The sequence below is a fragment of the Camelus bactrianus genome, chromosome 2 (genome assembly GCF_048773025.1).
Source record: "Camelus bactrianus isolate YW-2024 breed Bactrian camel chromosome 2, ASM4877302v1, whole genome shotgun sequence".
Classification (NCBI taxonomy): domain Eukaryota; kingdom Metazoa; phylum Chordata; class Mammalia; order Artiodactyla; family Camelidae; genus Camelus; species Camelus bactrianus.
Genome location: NC_133540.1, coordinates 28473733 through 28485866, shown reverse-complemented (window position 1 = coordinate 28485866; position 12134 = coordinate 28473733). Strand labels below are relative to the sequence as shown.

The 12134-nt window shown below is 43.3% G+C and overlaps 1 protein-coding gene across 1 annotated transcript in view; it reads left to right on the top strand.

Annotated features, from left to right (window-relative positions):
* Positions 1 to 1666: 1666 nt before the first annotated feature.
* FHIP1A (FHF complex subunit HOOK interacting protein 1A) overlaps positions 1667 to 12134 on the top strand; it is a 225063-nt gene continuing 214595 nt past the window's right edge. The window contains exon 1 of the mRNA XM_010968500.3: positions 1667 to 2075. The gene's annotated coding sequence lies outside the window, so the exon portion shown is untranslated. The remainder of the gene's footprint in view (positions 2076 to 12134) is intronic.

Here is a 12134-nt window from a genome sequence, read left to right as displayed (position 1 = left end):
TAGCACGCAAAAAACACTCAAAAAATATTGGTTGAGTAAATGATCCTCCCACTTCCTAATTGTTAGAACAGGCCAAGGTGACTCGCTGGGCAAAACCTCCCCGCTCCTACCCCAGCTTTTTTTTAGGAGCCGCTTGTCTGCACTTGTTATCGGTGGAAGGCTGATAAATCCCAAGAAGTATTCGCAGCAAATGCATTCCTGCTGCCTTCATCAAGTACAGCAGTGGTGGGAGACTTACAGAAGGAAGTGTGAGGTTTGCATCCTCTGATTACCATGGGTGCAAGAGAGAACCTGAAACTAGATATACTTGATTTTGGTTGTCTCCGGGTGGCATTCATCGAGAATGCAGGGAAGAAGATACTTCCTCCAAAGGAGAATCTGATGCCGTGCCAGCAGGGTGCCACCACAGTGGGAGAAGCTCCACATCCGCCTTTGCAAGACATGGTGTGGCCCAACCTGCTCAGATTGAGGCTCAGCTCAAGTTTCAGCCACATCAACTGCAGGGTTCTGAATATGCCAAGAGGGCCTCTAACCAAGAATTTGATTCCTCCTCCTGGATTTAAAGTCCAGAAAGCAGACCTCTGTCTTTGCCACCCAAGGACGGAAGGTGTGTGGGAGGCGGAGGAATGGACTGGGGAGGTGGCGATGCCAGCCTGGCAATGGGCACCGTCTCTCGTGAAGGGCAGCTGGCCAACCAGCGGCCGGGCCGTCCAGGGTCCGAGGTCCGGGCTCTGGGAAGGATAGTGAGACAGGGCAGTGCCAAAGGCCCTCACCACTCCCGGGGTGGTGCGGAAATTGATCCCGACGTGCTCTCCCATTTTCCACGGAGTCCTGAGTTGGGGAAGCTTCCTTTTCGCCGTAGAATTGTCCGAATTAAAGAGCCCTCATTTTCAGGAGGAAAATCGCTAGTGAACTGCACACATATCCTGACGGACAACTCCGATAACGCTGACTCCCCTTGAAAAACAAACCAGCCGCCCCGCCCCGCTCTCCTCCGGGTCCCAGAACCTGGGCACTTTATTAACATCTACGAGGCCTCGTCTCCCCCTGCCCACTTCGGGGAGTTTGCCAGAAGTGCAAGGCGAACGTTTCCATCACTCAATTCGGCTCTCTGCAGGCTGTAATAACATTTTAGGAAAAAAAGAAACTGTAGTGGGGAAAGGGCGCCGATGGCCGCCGTTAAACCTCTGGGAAGTGAGAAATCTAAAACGTCCCAGTAGGAGTAGATCTAAATCTCAAAGTAGAGTCGTCTGACTTTCTCCACTCAGCAGAACCCAAGAAACGAGCCTTTTAGCCGTACTGTAAGGCTGATTTATTTTCTGCGTGTGTGGTGAGAGGAGTAGGGTGAAGGGGTGCAGTGCCGGCGAAAGGCGAACCCCCAAGGGCGAGGTGTCCTCCATTCCGCAGGGTTTAAGTTTCGGTGGAAACTTTCTCTCAGAGACTCCTCCTCCTTCACCTTGGAAACGGGCGCCGGGGCGGCCTTGCAGCGGAGCCCGCTGCCCCGCCCCCTCGCACCGCGCACCTGGCAGCCGCGCGCCCCGGGGGCAGGGGCGGGGCTGAGGGCGAGGCAGAGGGCGGGGGCAGAGGCGGGGCTGGGGGCGGGACGGCGCTGGTGGGGACAGGGGCGGGGGCCGGGCCGGACGCGCGCTCCCCTGGGCCGGCTGGGCAGGTTGGGCCCCGCCCCGGCTCGGGCCCCGCCCGCGTTCCCGAGGGCGCGGGGTAGGGAGGGAGAGACCGGCGGGAGAGGGACGCCCGGGAGCCGCGCGGCTCAGGTACCCGCTGACGCGCCGTCAGAAAGTTGCGCTCGGACCTTCTCCAGCCTCCTACTTTCTTCCCGGGCCCGGCTGTTGAGTTGGAGCTGGGCGGGAAGGAGCCAGGCCGAGACCTGCGAGCGGCCGCCGGCCAGGGCGCGGAGCGGACTGTTGGGACCCGGCGAGGAGCCCGCTGCCCCTTCCTCGAGGTAGCCAGCGCGGGTGGCGGTCCCCAGGACCGCGGCACAAACTTTCTGGATTGTTTCCGGACAGCCCTAGAGAGTCCGGCACCGCGCGGCGAGGAGGAGCCGCGGCCGCTGACAGGTAGGTGGTATACGGATCTGAGATTTGCGCCTGAGGCATTCTTTTATTTTAGGGGTCAAGGGAGGGGTGAGAGAAGTGTCCCTTCCCTGCATTCTCGGACTGCGCGGGAGGAGCAGGAATTGGGATGGGGGCCCCGCTGGGAGTACCTCAAACAAGATCAGTGTGTCAGGCCGAGGCACGGGCGGGAGGAGGTGGCTCCCAGAGCTGCGGAACCGGGCGTTACTTGGTGACTGATCCCGGGGGAGAGCCAGCTTGTTTTGACGGAGGAGGATGGCACCAGGGCCCTCCACCCCTTTCGTTGGTTCCTGGAGCTAGAGAGCCGGGAACCTACGGGAGGAACAGGCCAAGGAGAAGAGATGTGGGGCTCAGTTTTCCCTCTCAGAACCTCTGTTTTACACAAGAGACAGAGGCAATGCCACTCTGAGGTTTGCAGCACTTTTCTGTTGTGAGGACTTACTTGCGGAGTGCCTCTTGCTCAGTGTCATCGAGTTCTCTAATGAAACTGCGTTCGAGTCGTGGTGGTTGTTACTGATGATGATGATGGGGTGTGTGTGGCCGACTCCAATCTTAACAAAGGTCCCTTGTTAATTCCATTTGTGCTAAGGAGTGGAACTAGCTGCTGTCCTATTTCAAGTCCGGCCAGAGCGAGGTGTCGGTGGCAGCGGTAGCCTTGTTTGCTTGGGACTTTGCGAATCACGTGGGCAAGTCTGATGAATTAGCTCAGCTCTGTCCCACCCACTTGGATCCATCCATTCTTAAAAGACCCGGCTTCCACCAGTCAGCAGATGCTGCAGCGTTAGCCATCCAGGTGTGGGGAATATTCCCTGTGGAAGGAAGGACCCTCAAACAGAGGAGAGACAGCTGTGAGGAGTAACAGTAAACAATGAATACCAGTTGTTGCTTCCCTGTGGATTGAACCCACTCCCTGACTTCTCTGGAAGGGTCCTGCTATCAAATTCATCTCATTAGGAAGTCAGCTGCTCTTTGCTAATAGCCATAGCAGCCCTGATGAAATTATGTAGGTCATTGAAAAATAATTCCTGCATAATCACCTTTATCCTGTTGATTAGTGAGAGAAAAGATTTCCTCTCCTTAATGTACCATGCCTGGTTGGCAGCATCACCTGCCTGACCTCAAGTTCACTTGTACACCTGGCACTGGACAGAATGTTTTCCCTGAAACTGCCCAAACCACAACCGAAGTCTGCATTGGGAGAACTTTAGTGGTCTTCTCTGGACAGAAACTGAGCAGGAGATTCAGTCCATAAATTACTTTAATGCAGCATACTTGTTGGCTTTAGGTAACTTTTCTGATAATTAACGGCTGGTTTCTTTTAGTTCCAGTTACTCTCTTTTCACAGAGCTCGTAAGAATTGTGCCTATGCCTGTCTTGAAATAAATTATGTTTGGGGTCCCATTTATCATTTGTCCTGTAGTTTTAGGAACAGGATTAAACTGTGTGGGGCAGGTGGAAACGGCAAGAGAAACTGAGTGTCACTGAACTAGGTTCAGAGAGAGGTTTAGAATGGTCTAATAATCTTGGCCCAACTGCCTAGCTAGCTTCCTTCTTACCTCTAAATAGAGACCCTATGGTTGTATCACTTTTAATGTAGGCCTTTGAAGACCAGAAATGAAAGGGCTGTTTTAGCACAGTGTCAGTAATGCGTTGCTGGACAGTTCTTCGCAATAACTTACCCTGTTTGGTTCAAAACACTTTCTTTGCAAAGTTATTTCTACCGTGATAGGAAGTCAGTAGATTGTGTCTGCAAATCAAAAAGCAGATGTACAAATTATGTAGAAATAGAGAGGTACGTATTAGAAGCAGCAAGGAAGAGTTGCCTGAGGAGTGACTTTTGAAATTATTTCTTGTATTAGTTTAAAAATGAAAACATGATAAGGAAGCTTCCTCTCTCTGCAAATATAAAACAGAATTGCTTTCTCTGATCTTTACTTAGATGCTTGATCTTTATTCTATGTATATTTGTCTCATAGGGCAATGCATAAGCCCTTTGAAAAGCTGGACCCTCAGATTCTGGCCTTGGGTCACAATTTACAGCTATTTCACTCTTATACTCAGCGACTTCCAACTCTTAGTTTTTAAGCCTACGTACGAGAACAGTGCTCAAGAGTGACCAATAACTTCATTTATAGGGATCTCTTAGTGAAGACAATAACAGAAGGTCACATGTTTATAGTGCTTTATGAGCATCAAAGTACTTTCACGGGTACCACATTTGTGCTTTGTGATTTAACCATTTCATAGCTGGTGCTATTATATTCGGATTACACATGAGGAAAGCAGATGAGATTCAGAGAAAATAAGGAACTTTCAGGTGCATACTTTGTTCCTATATATGGTGGACTCAGACCCCAATGCAGGATTTCTGATTTAGAGGCCAGGCTTTTAATTTTTTCTCTTCTGCATTTTGTGAAGTATTTGGTTGTGAAATGGGATCTTATTTCTCATTTATCAAAATGTGTGCTCACTGGGGACAGGACCGTATATAAACATGTACTTATATACATGTATGTATGTGCATGTAATCTTTATATCCTTCCCATTTCAACAGTGTAGCTGCACCCCTGGAGGTGGGATGGGTGAATAAATGCCCCAGTTGTTGAAGGAACTTTTGGTAGGGTCTAAACTGGAGGGGAGGGAATCAGAAAATAGTAATTCAAGTATGTGATTTACAAATATGGAAGTAATTATAGGAAGAAACATCTAAAAGAGTTGAAGGAGCATCTTTTGGGGAATGGAACTCAAGGGTGAGGAAGAGCTAGGCAGGAGTCTGCTGTTTTTGGCCAGATACCTTTTAACCTTATACCATATATTTGATACTATTTATACATATATTATTATTATGTTTTTAGATATCTTTTGGCAAGGATAAAGATTCATTTTCAAAATTTTAGAGCCGAAAGGGATCACAGAGATTGTTAATTCCCAGTTTTCTCATTTTGGAGGTGAGAAAATTGAGGGATAGGAGTTTGTTTCACCAAGGTTACATGACTGTGGAGACAAACCTCTCCCAGCGCAAGTTCACGCCTTTCCCCAGGCAGGTCAAAATTTCCCCCATGCTTGTGATTCCTCAGTTACCTTTCCAGGCACTTCTGTCTTCTCCTTTATCTGGTTTTTATAATGTTTGAAATGGTTACAGGACTGTGGAATCAAAAGCAGTAAGTTATCTCTAATTCCTTGAGTTTCCACTATGAAAATGCTTCAAATCGTTTCAGAGTTTGCAGGATCTATACTTCTTTTGGAGATTAATTCTGCAGTATTTTAAAATTAGAATTAGAGACACTTGGCAGTTTGTCTGCAACAATTTTCAGGAATTGACAGTGTTGCTCCGTTGAATATGATACTACTGGAGTTTGGGCTAAACTTTTATCCCTAGAAGCTATTAGTAACGGGAGATGCTAGGGGGCCTTTCCAATATCCATATGTATTGCTTAATTTTGAAGTTCTGAGAATAAGGAAACAACTGTCTTCCAAAGGAGAGGTAGAGGTAGATGATATTTTAGAGCTATAACAGAACAGTTTCTAACACCCTGTTTTCCCTTTTCTTTATACATAAGATTTTCTCCTACTTCCCTTCTAATTATATCACTAACTTAAAATAAAAGTTTATTTTTCTAGATAATGAAAAGATAACTTTCAGGTATAGGATTTAGCATTTTTATATTATTTACTTAATTATGATATGAATCCTATCTTTTCCCTTAGAATAATCATGATATGTAACTTCAAAGCTGAATAAAATTCTTGATTCCATATAGTAATATTTTGAGACACTTTCATCAAAACTGGATAATAATACTTTCCTATGGTAGGAGCAAATTAAACATAGTTGGTTTAGCCTTGAAGAATTTATTTTTACAGAGAGTTATCTGTATATGTAAATAGATAGCTAAGTTTTGGCCAACAGTGGGTTGATTTTTTTGTATTGTACAGGGAATTTTGTCTGTTTCATGTTTTATCTAAAAACCAAAAACAATGTACTTCTAAAAATGAATATAAAATAAAACATATAAAAAAACTTTATTTTTTCTGATTATACACACAAAACATATTCATATTCAACATTCAAATATGTAATGTTGAAAGTTAAAGTGCACTGTAAGCTTGTATTCTAGAGAAACTGCTGTAAATAGGTATATGTTTCTTCTCCCAAATTTCCCTATACTAAAATATATTTGTTATTGTGATTGTAATGACAAGTGGGGTAATATGAAACAACTTTCAACTGGTTTTTATTTTTAACATAGTAACTTAAGAGTGTATGCATGAGCATACATTCAGAGCATTCTGGCAGTATAGTATTGCATCACAGGTTATTTGAACAATTTCCTATTGTTAGAAATTTGGGTTGTTCCTCACTTTTCCACAGTAAGAACAGTGCTTTAGAGAACATCTTTTAAAGTGTATCTTTGTTAAGAAAAAATAAAGTATATCTTTGTACATTTGTGTAAGTGTTTTGTGTAGGAAAGTTTTATGAAAGAGTCAGATATGAAAATGTTAAACTTTTCTAGTTTATACTTTTTCCTAATAGTGTCCCTAGATTTTAAATTATATTAATAGCTTTTTTCTTTTTGAATGTATCAGACTGAAGGTAGAAATTATTAATATATGACCAGACTCTGAAACAAGAGCCCATGGTAACAAAAGGCACTGAGCTTTTAGGTTAAAGCTCATCTCATTTCTTCACATTTCAGGTTTTTGCTTCTAATGTTTTCCCCAAGAGAAGAAAGTAATTGATAACAGCTATAAAAATACCCTGCAGTTGTTGGAGGAGCTGCTAATTATTTTTTATGGAGCATGGTTTTTAAAAAAATTTTTCTTAAGAACACTATTCTAGGACATGCCATTAAGGAGTTCAGTGAACCCTCTTGGTTTTGCAGAGTGCAGAGTGAGTGTATTTTAGCTCTTCACGTATTTAAGTTTACTTCTGTTGAAATGTTGGTCATGGGTCAGTTTTAAGATCTTCACGCCTGTAGAAAGTCCCAGGAATTGATTTCACTCATCTGTGTGTGGAAAACGTGAAATAAGATACTTTGGCAAAATTTCATGACTCAGGCTCCTTGAAACAGGAACATTTCAGGAATTCCTGTGGCAAAGTTTTTTATTGGCCATCTTAGAGAGTTGATTAATATTTTCGTTGAGGCCAAGCTCTGTTCAAAACCATTCAATTGGATTATGTTTCATTCCTCAAGATGAGTGTCTTCTGTTTTGTTTGTGTTCATGGAACTTGTACTTGGAGTTCATTCCTGATTTTCTTTGTATTACATCAGAATGAGTATAAAAATATACTAATAAGTATAAGTGTCTGTACACACACACACATACACACACAACCTATATGAATAGACACACATGTGTATTTATGCGTAAGTGATATAAGCCATACTTTAAAAATACAATCATCAGTAGGTCATCTAACTTGACTACTTTGTGCGTCCTCATAATGAAGATGATGTCTTCCCATATTTATTTTATTAGGAAAAATGGTTCTTGATATTTTTCATATGAAAAATTTCTTAATAAAATAAGAATTTCTTAGGAAACAGGGAAACTTCATAGGTTGAATATAGTGCTTGTGTTTTGATTTTTTTGTGTACTGACCTTGCTTTGCTTCAGGAAACACCCAACAACTTGCTGTTTACTTAATGGTGATTGCTGATTTCTTATCAGTTTGATTTAAGTTTGAGCTTTCAGTTTCCTCCTTGTAATTCTCCACTGGGTTACTGTTTAGGACTTTGTGTGTCTGATTCAGAAGGTGGACCCTGCAGTTGCTGTTGATAAATCAGCTTGGAACTTGTGTTTAGGTGTCTGGGGGCTGGTTTTGTTGCCTCCTGCCTTTTGTTCTCTTAAAGTAGCCCTACGTCTTGATCATGTTTTAGGATTAGTTTACCACCTGGGAGTGGTTATTTCTCTACAGTGAATCACAAAATGAGTCGGTTTGATGAGGCTTCCTGACTCAAGCCTGACTGACTCAACCTGCTGTCCATGAGCTTCTGGCAGGGTAGGCATGCCCGGAGCAAACTCTGAGCTTGGCCTCCTTCCCTGCATGGGTAATCTCCACATCTGCATCCTCGTGGCTGTCCTTTGGAATCCTGAGCTTGCTTCTCCATTCCTGATAGTTCGCCATTTGGATTCTGACATCAAAGTAAAATATAGGGAGACAAGAGTAACTCATCTTAATCACCTAGCAGAGAACTTACTTTGGACAGAATCCTAGACATGTTTGTTGTTGATGGTTCACCTCTTACTATCACGTGGGCAATTGTAATATTTGTGACCTTGTTTTTGTTTCTAGTTTTTCCTTCTATAATCCATTTTCACGCCATAATCAGTTTGATTTTCTAAAGTACAGCCTTGCTCATGTCACTGATCATGGTCCTTGTTGCCTGCTGGGTAATGACTCAACTCAAGGTGTGATGGTTAAATTTAGGTGCCAAACTGACTGAGCCACAGGGTGCCCAGAGACTTGGTTAAAGATTATTCTGGGTATGTCTGTGAGGGTGTTTCTGGATGAGATTAATGTTTGAATTGGTACAGTGAAGAAAGCAAACTGCCCTCCCGCCATGGGTGGGCCTTGTTCAACCCGCTGAAAGCCTGAATTGAACAAAAAGGCTGAGTAAGGGAGAATTCGTTCTCTCTGCCTGTCTTTCAGCTAGGATATCCATCTTCTTTGCCTTTGGCCTTAAACTTGGACTTGCACTTGAACTGTATTACCAGCTGTCCTACTTCTCTGGTTTACCGACTACAGATCTTGGGTTTTCTCAGCCTTCATAATCGCATAGGCCAATTCCTTGTCATAAATTCTGTCTCTCTGCCTCTGCTTCTGTCTGTCGTCTCTCTATATATACACAATTCCTTTATATTTATATCTCCTATAGACTCTGTTTGTCCAGAGGTCCCTGACTAATACTCAAGACATCTATGCTCTGGTGCCCCGAGCAGGTCTTCTGCTCTGGCTGCCATGCTGACCTGTTCCTCATTCCTTAGCACACCTACCTGTTCCTCTTTCTCCATCTCTGCTGGGACCAGTCCTTCCTCCTTCCAGTTATATCAGTAATGAGAATTCTTCAAAGCCCAGTTCAGAGCCTGTGTCCTCTGTGAAACCTTTCTTGGTTATCTTTTCCTGTAGCAATTTCTTGGCATCCGAATCTCTGTACTGAAATTTTAGGAATTTAGTCATTTGCTGCCTTCTAGTGTTATCTTTTATACATTTGTGTTTCTTCCCAAATGTATTATAAACTCCATTAGAACTCAGACCACCTCTGTACTTCTAAATCCTCCAGTGTTCTTGGTTTTGCTTCATGTAGTGGAGTGTTTACTGATTTTTTTTTAAGCACTCAGCTCTACCAAGGAAAGGAAGGCAAGTGTGGGGCATGTGTGCCCAGTCCCCCATCTCCAGCCCATGGAAGAAATGTCTAACTCATTTCCCACAGGACCCAGAACTCTTTATCAGTGCAGTGCTCCAGGGAGACTCTGCCAGTTTTTTGGAGTTGTTACTAGAAATGAAACTTATATATCATCCTTGACCTAGAGCCAACTTTTCCTAAGAAAAAAATTGAGTCATATTTAAAGTTCTGTTGAATTGGCCCTTTTCTGAGGTGCTGGTTTGCAACTGTTTTTGCTGCCATCTGCTTTGCTGTTGTCTCTTGCAATTTCCATTGCCCTGCCTCAGGCTAAGTCGTTTCGTATCTTCCTCTGTAAATATGTTACGGAGCATATTTGTGTCAATAATTTTGAACAAAAGTGAAGGAGATGAAATATGGGAAGCGAGTTGTATGTTCCTAGGCAATTTGGATTTGTCAAATTTTATGCACATTTCATTCAAGCTCTGTATGATTCTCCCCATTTTCCTGCAATTGAATGTAGTTTTTGAGGCATGTCATTGGAAATCTGACCTCACTGTGCTCTTTGTTGGGTCTTTTAAGCTAAGAATATTGCAAACCCTCTGCACTTTCCATCCTCCCTACCCTGTTCTCCAGCACTTGTCTTCTAACATATTACAGTTTACTTATTTCTTATGTGCGTTGTTTATCATCTGTCTCCCAGAATAAGAACATAAAGCTCCAGGAAGGGCAGGGGTCTTGGCTGAATTAGTTTTGATTGTCTTTGGCTCTATGTCCCAAGACGTAGACCAGTGCCTGCCATTCAGTAAATGTGTGTTGAATTGAGTGGGAGTTTGCTGACTTGAAACCATTCACCCCCACATCTCCTTGTTGTCTAGGCTTTCTGATGCATCCTCTGGGACCTCTCTTTCTTTTTTCCTTCTTGTTACTGAAGATCCCTTCTATCTGGACTATAATTCTTTCAAACCACACAACTACCTCTTCCCTGGGTCTGTGCCTTTGTAATAGCCACGTCAGTAGCAGGAGTAATTTAGAGTCCCTTGACTGTTCATGGTTTATAAGGCAGGATGCCGTGTACCATCTCGTTGGCAGTTTTTCTGAGTCTGTGACAACAATGAATTCTTTAGGGTCTGTCTTTCACCATAGCATGCAAGTTAGCAGTCTTGTCCCACCAGGGGATGCAGCCATTCATCAGTGTGTGCTGGGCGTACCCAGTGCCAAATTGTGTATAAGGAACTTGCTTCTTCGACAGCATCTTCTGGCCTTCCAGGAACAATCATTGTATTTCCCAGAAGAGTGTGTATATATGATATAAGGTCCTCAAGCAAAGTGGTAAAGATGAGAAAGGGAAAAAAAGAAACAGACAACCGCCAGCACGTTTATGGAACACTTTTCAGTGGAAAGTGTTTGGCTAGATGCTGAAAAACTATTGTTGCCTCAAAGTTACTTTAATAGCAGGAGTTCCATGTGGACCTGTCCAGCAGGAATTGGAGACACAAGCATGGAACTGAAATAGTTGTCCTGAGGATGCAGATCACGTAGAGATGAGGTGACTTTCAGGTTCTCCGCCAGTAAATTGCTGTTGCTGCCCTCCTGGCCTTTCTCCTTGCTGAGCTACAAAGATGGAGCCATTTTCTTCCTCAAGGCCTCTGTTCCTGCCTCCAAGCCATGGGAGTGCTCAATAACTATTAGTGTCTAATGATGATGCCGGAATATTCCTCTGAGCAATTGGAGAGCTGAAGTCATGTCACATATTGACAGGTGCTCACAAATCTCCTTTTGCTGTTTTGAATTATCACTGCCAGGGGAGTTGTATACAACTTGTTCTGGCAGAGTGGTCTTAAATATTCATTCCTTTTAGCTATTACTTTAAGAGAAATGCCAGCATTTAGTCTTCAGGCTGCCAGGGGCAATTTTGGAGAAACTGTATTGTAACTTTTTCAAGATCCTTATTTCATGTAGCTCATTTATTTATACATTAATGTATTAATGCTATTTTTAATAGTGGAGGGACATGCACTTTCAGGTTAGTGGAAAGTCAGGGGTGAAGTGGAGGTCTTCAATCAGGTGTACTCCCTGGTAAGTTAATTTGCAAGTATTTATTGTTGTGGGAGGCACCATGGGCATGGTGGAAAGAGGATGCAATTTGGGTGCAAATCTGTTTCAAATCTCTGCTTTACTGTTTAGTAAATGTGTGTCTTTGGGCCATTATTTTCCTATGATGAACTTTAGCTTCTTTGTCTTTAAGTGGAGATAATAATGCCTGTCCCAAGAGCATGACACGTGCAAACTGCTTAGCAAGGAAGTAATAATCACTACATGGTTGTTGTTACTTATGTACTGAAGCTCTATTAGCACTATTCTAGAGATTGTTTGGGGAGGATCTTTCAAAAGGTAGGTAAGATATCTGTCTGCAAGGCCGTGAAGATGGTGACATATGTATTTGACACACAAAAAATTAGGACAGCATGTGATGAAGTGTTATTTGTACAGAAAGTAAGTACAAGAAACCAGAAAGGTAGAGGTCACTGAGGTCATAGTCTTCAAGAATCATGATGGGGGTTGTATTAGGATTCCTTTGGTTGTAAATGATAGAAATGTAAACTGTTCGGAAAGGGGATGTATTGGCTCCCGTGGCCAAAGGTATGGGAGAAGTTTTGGTGGAAGCCAAAGCTGAAAACTCCTATACCACCAAGAC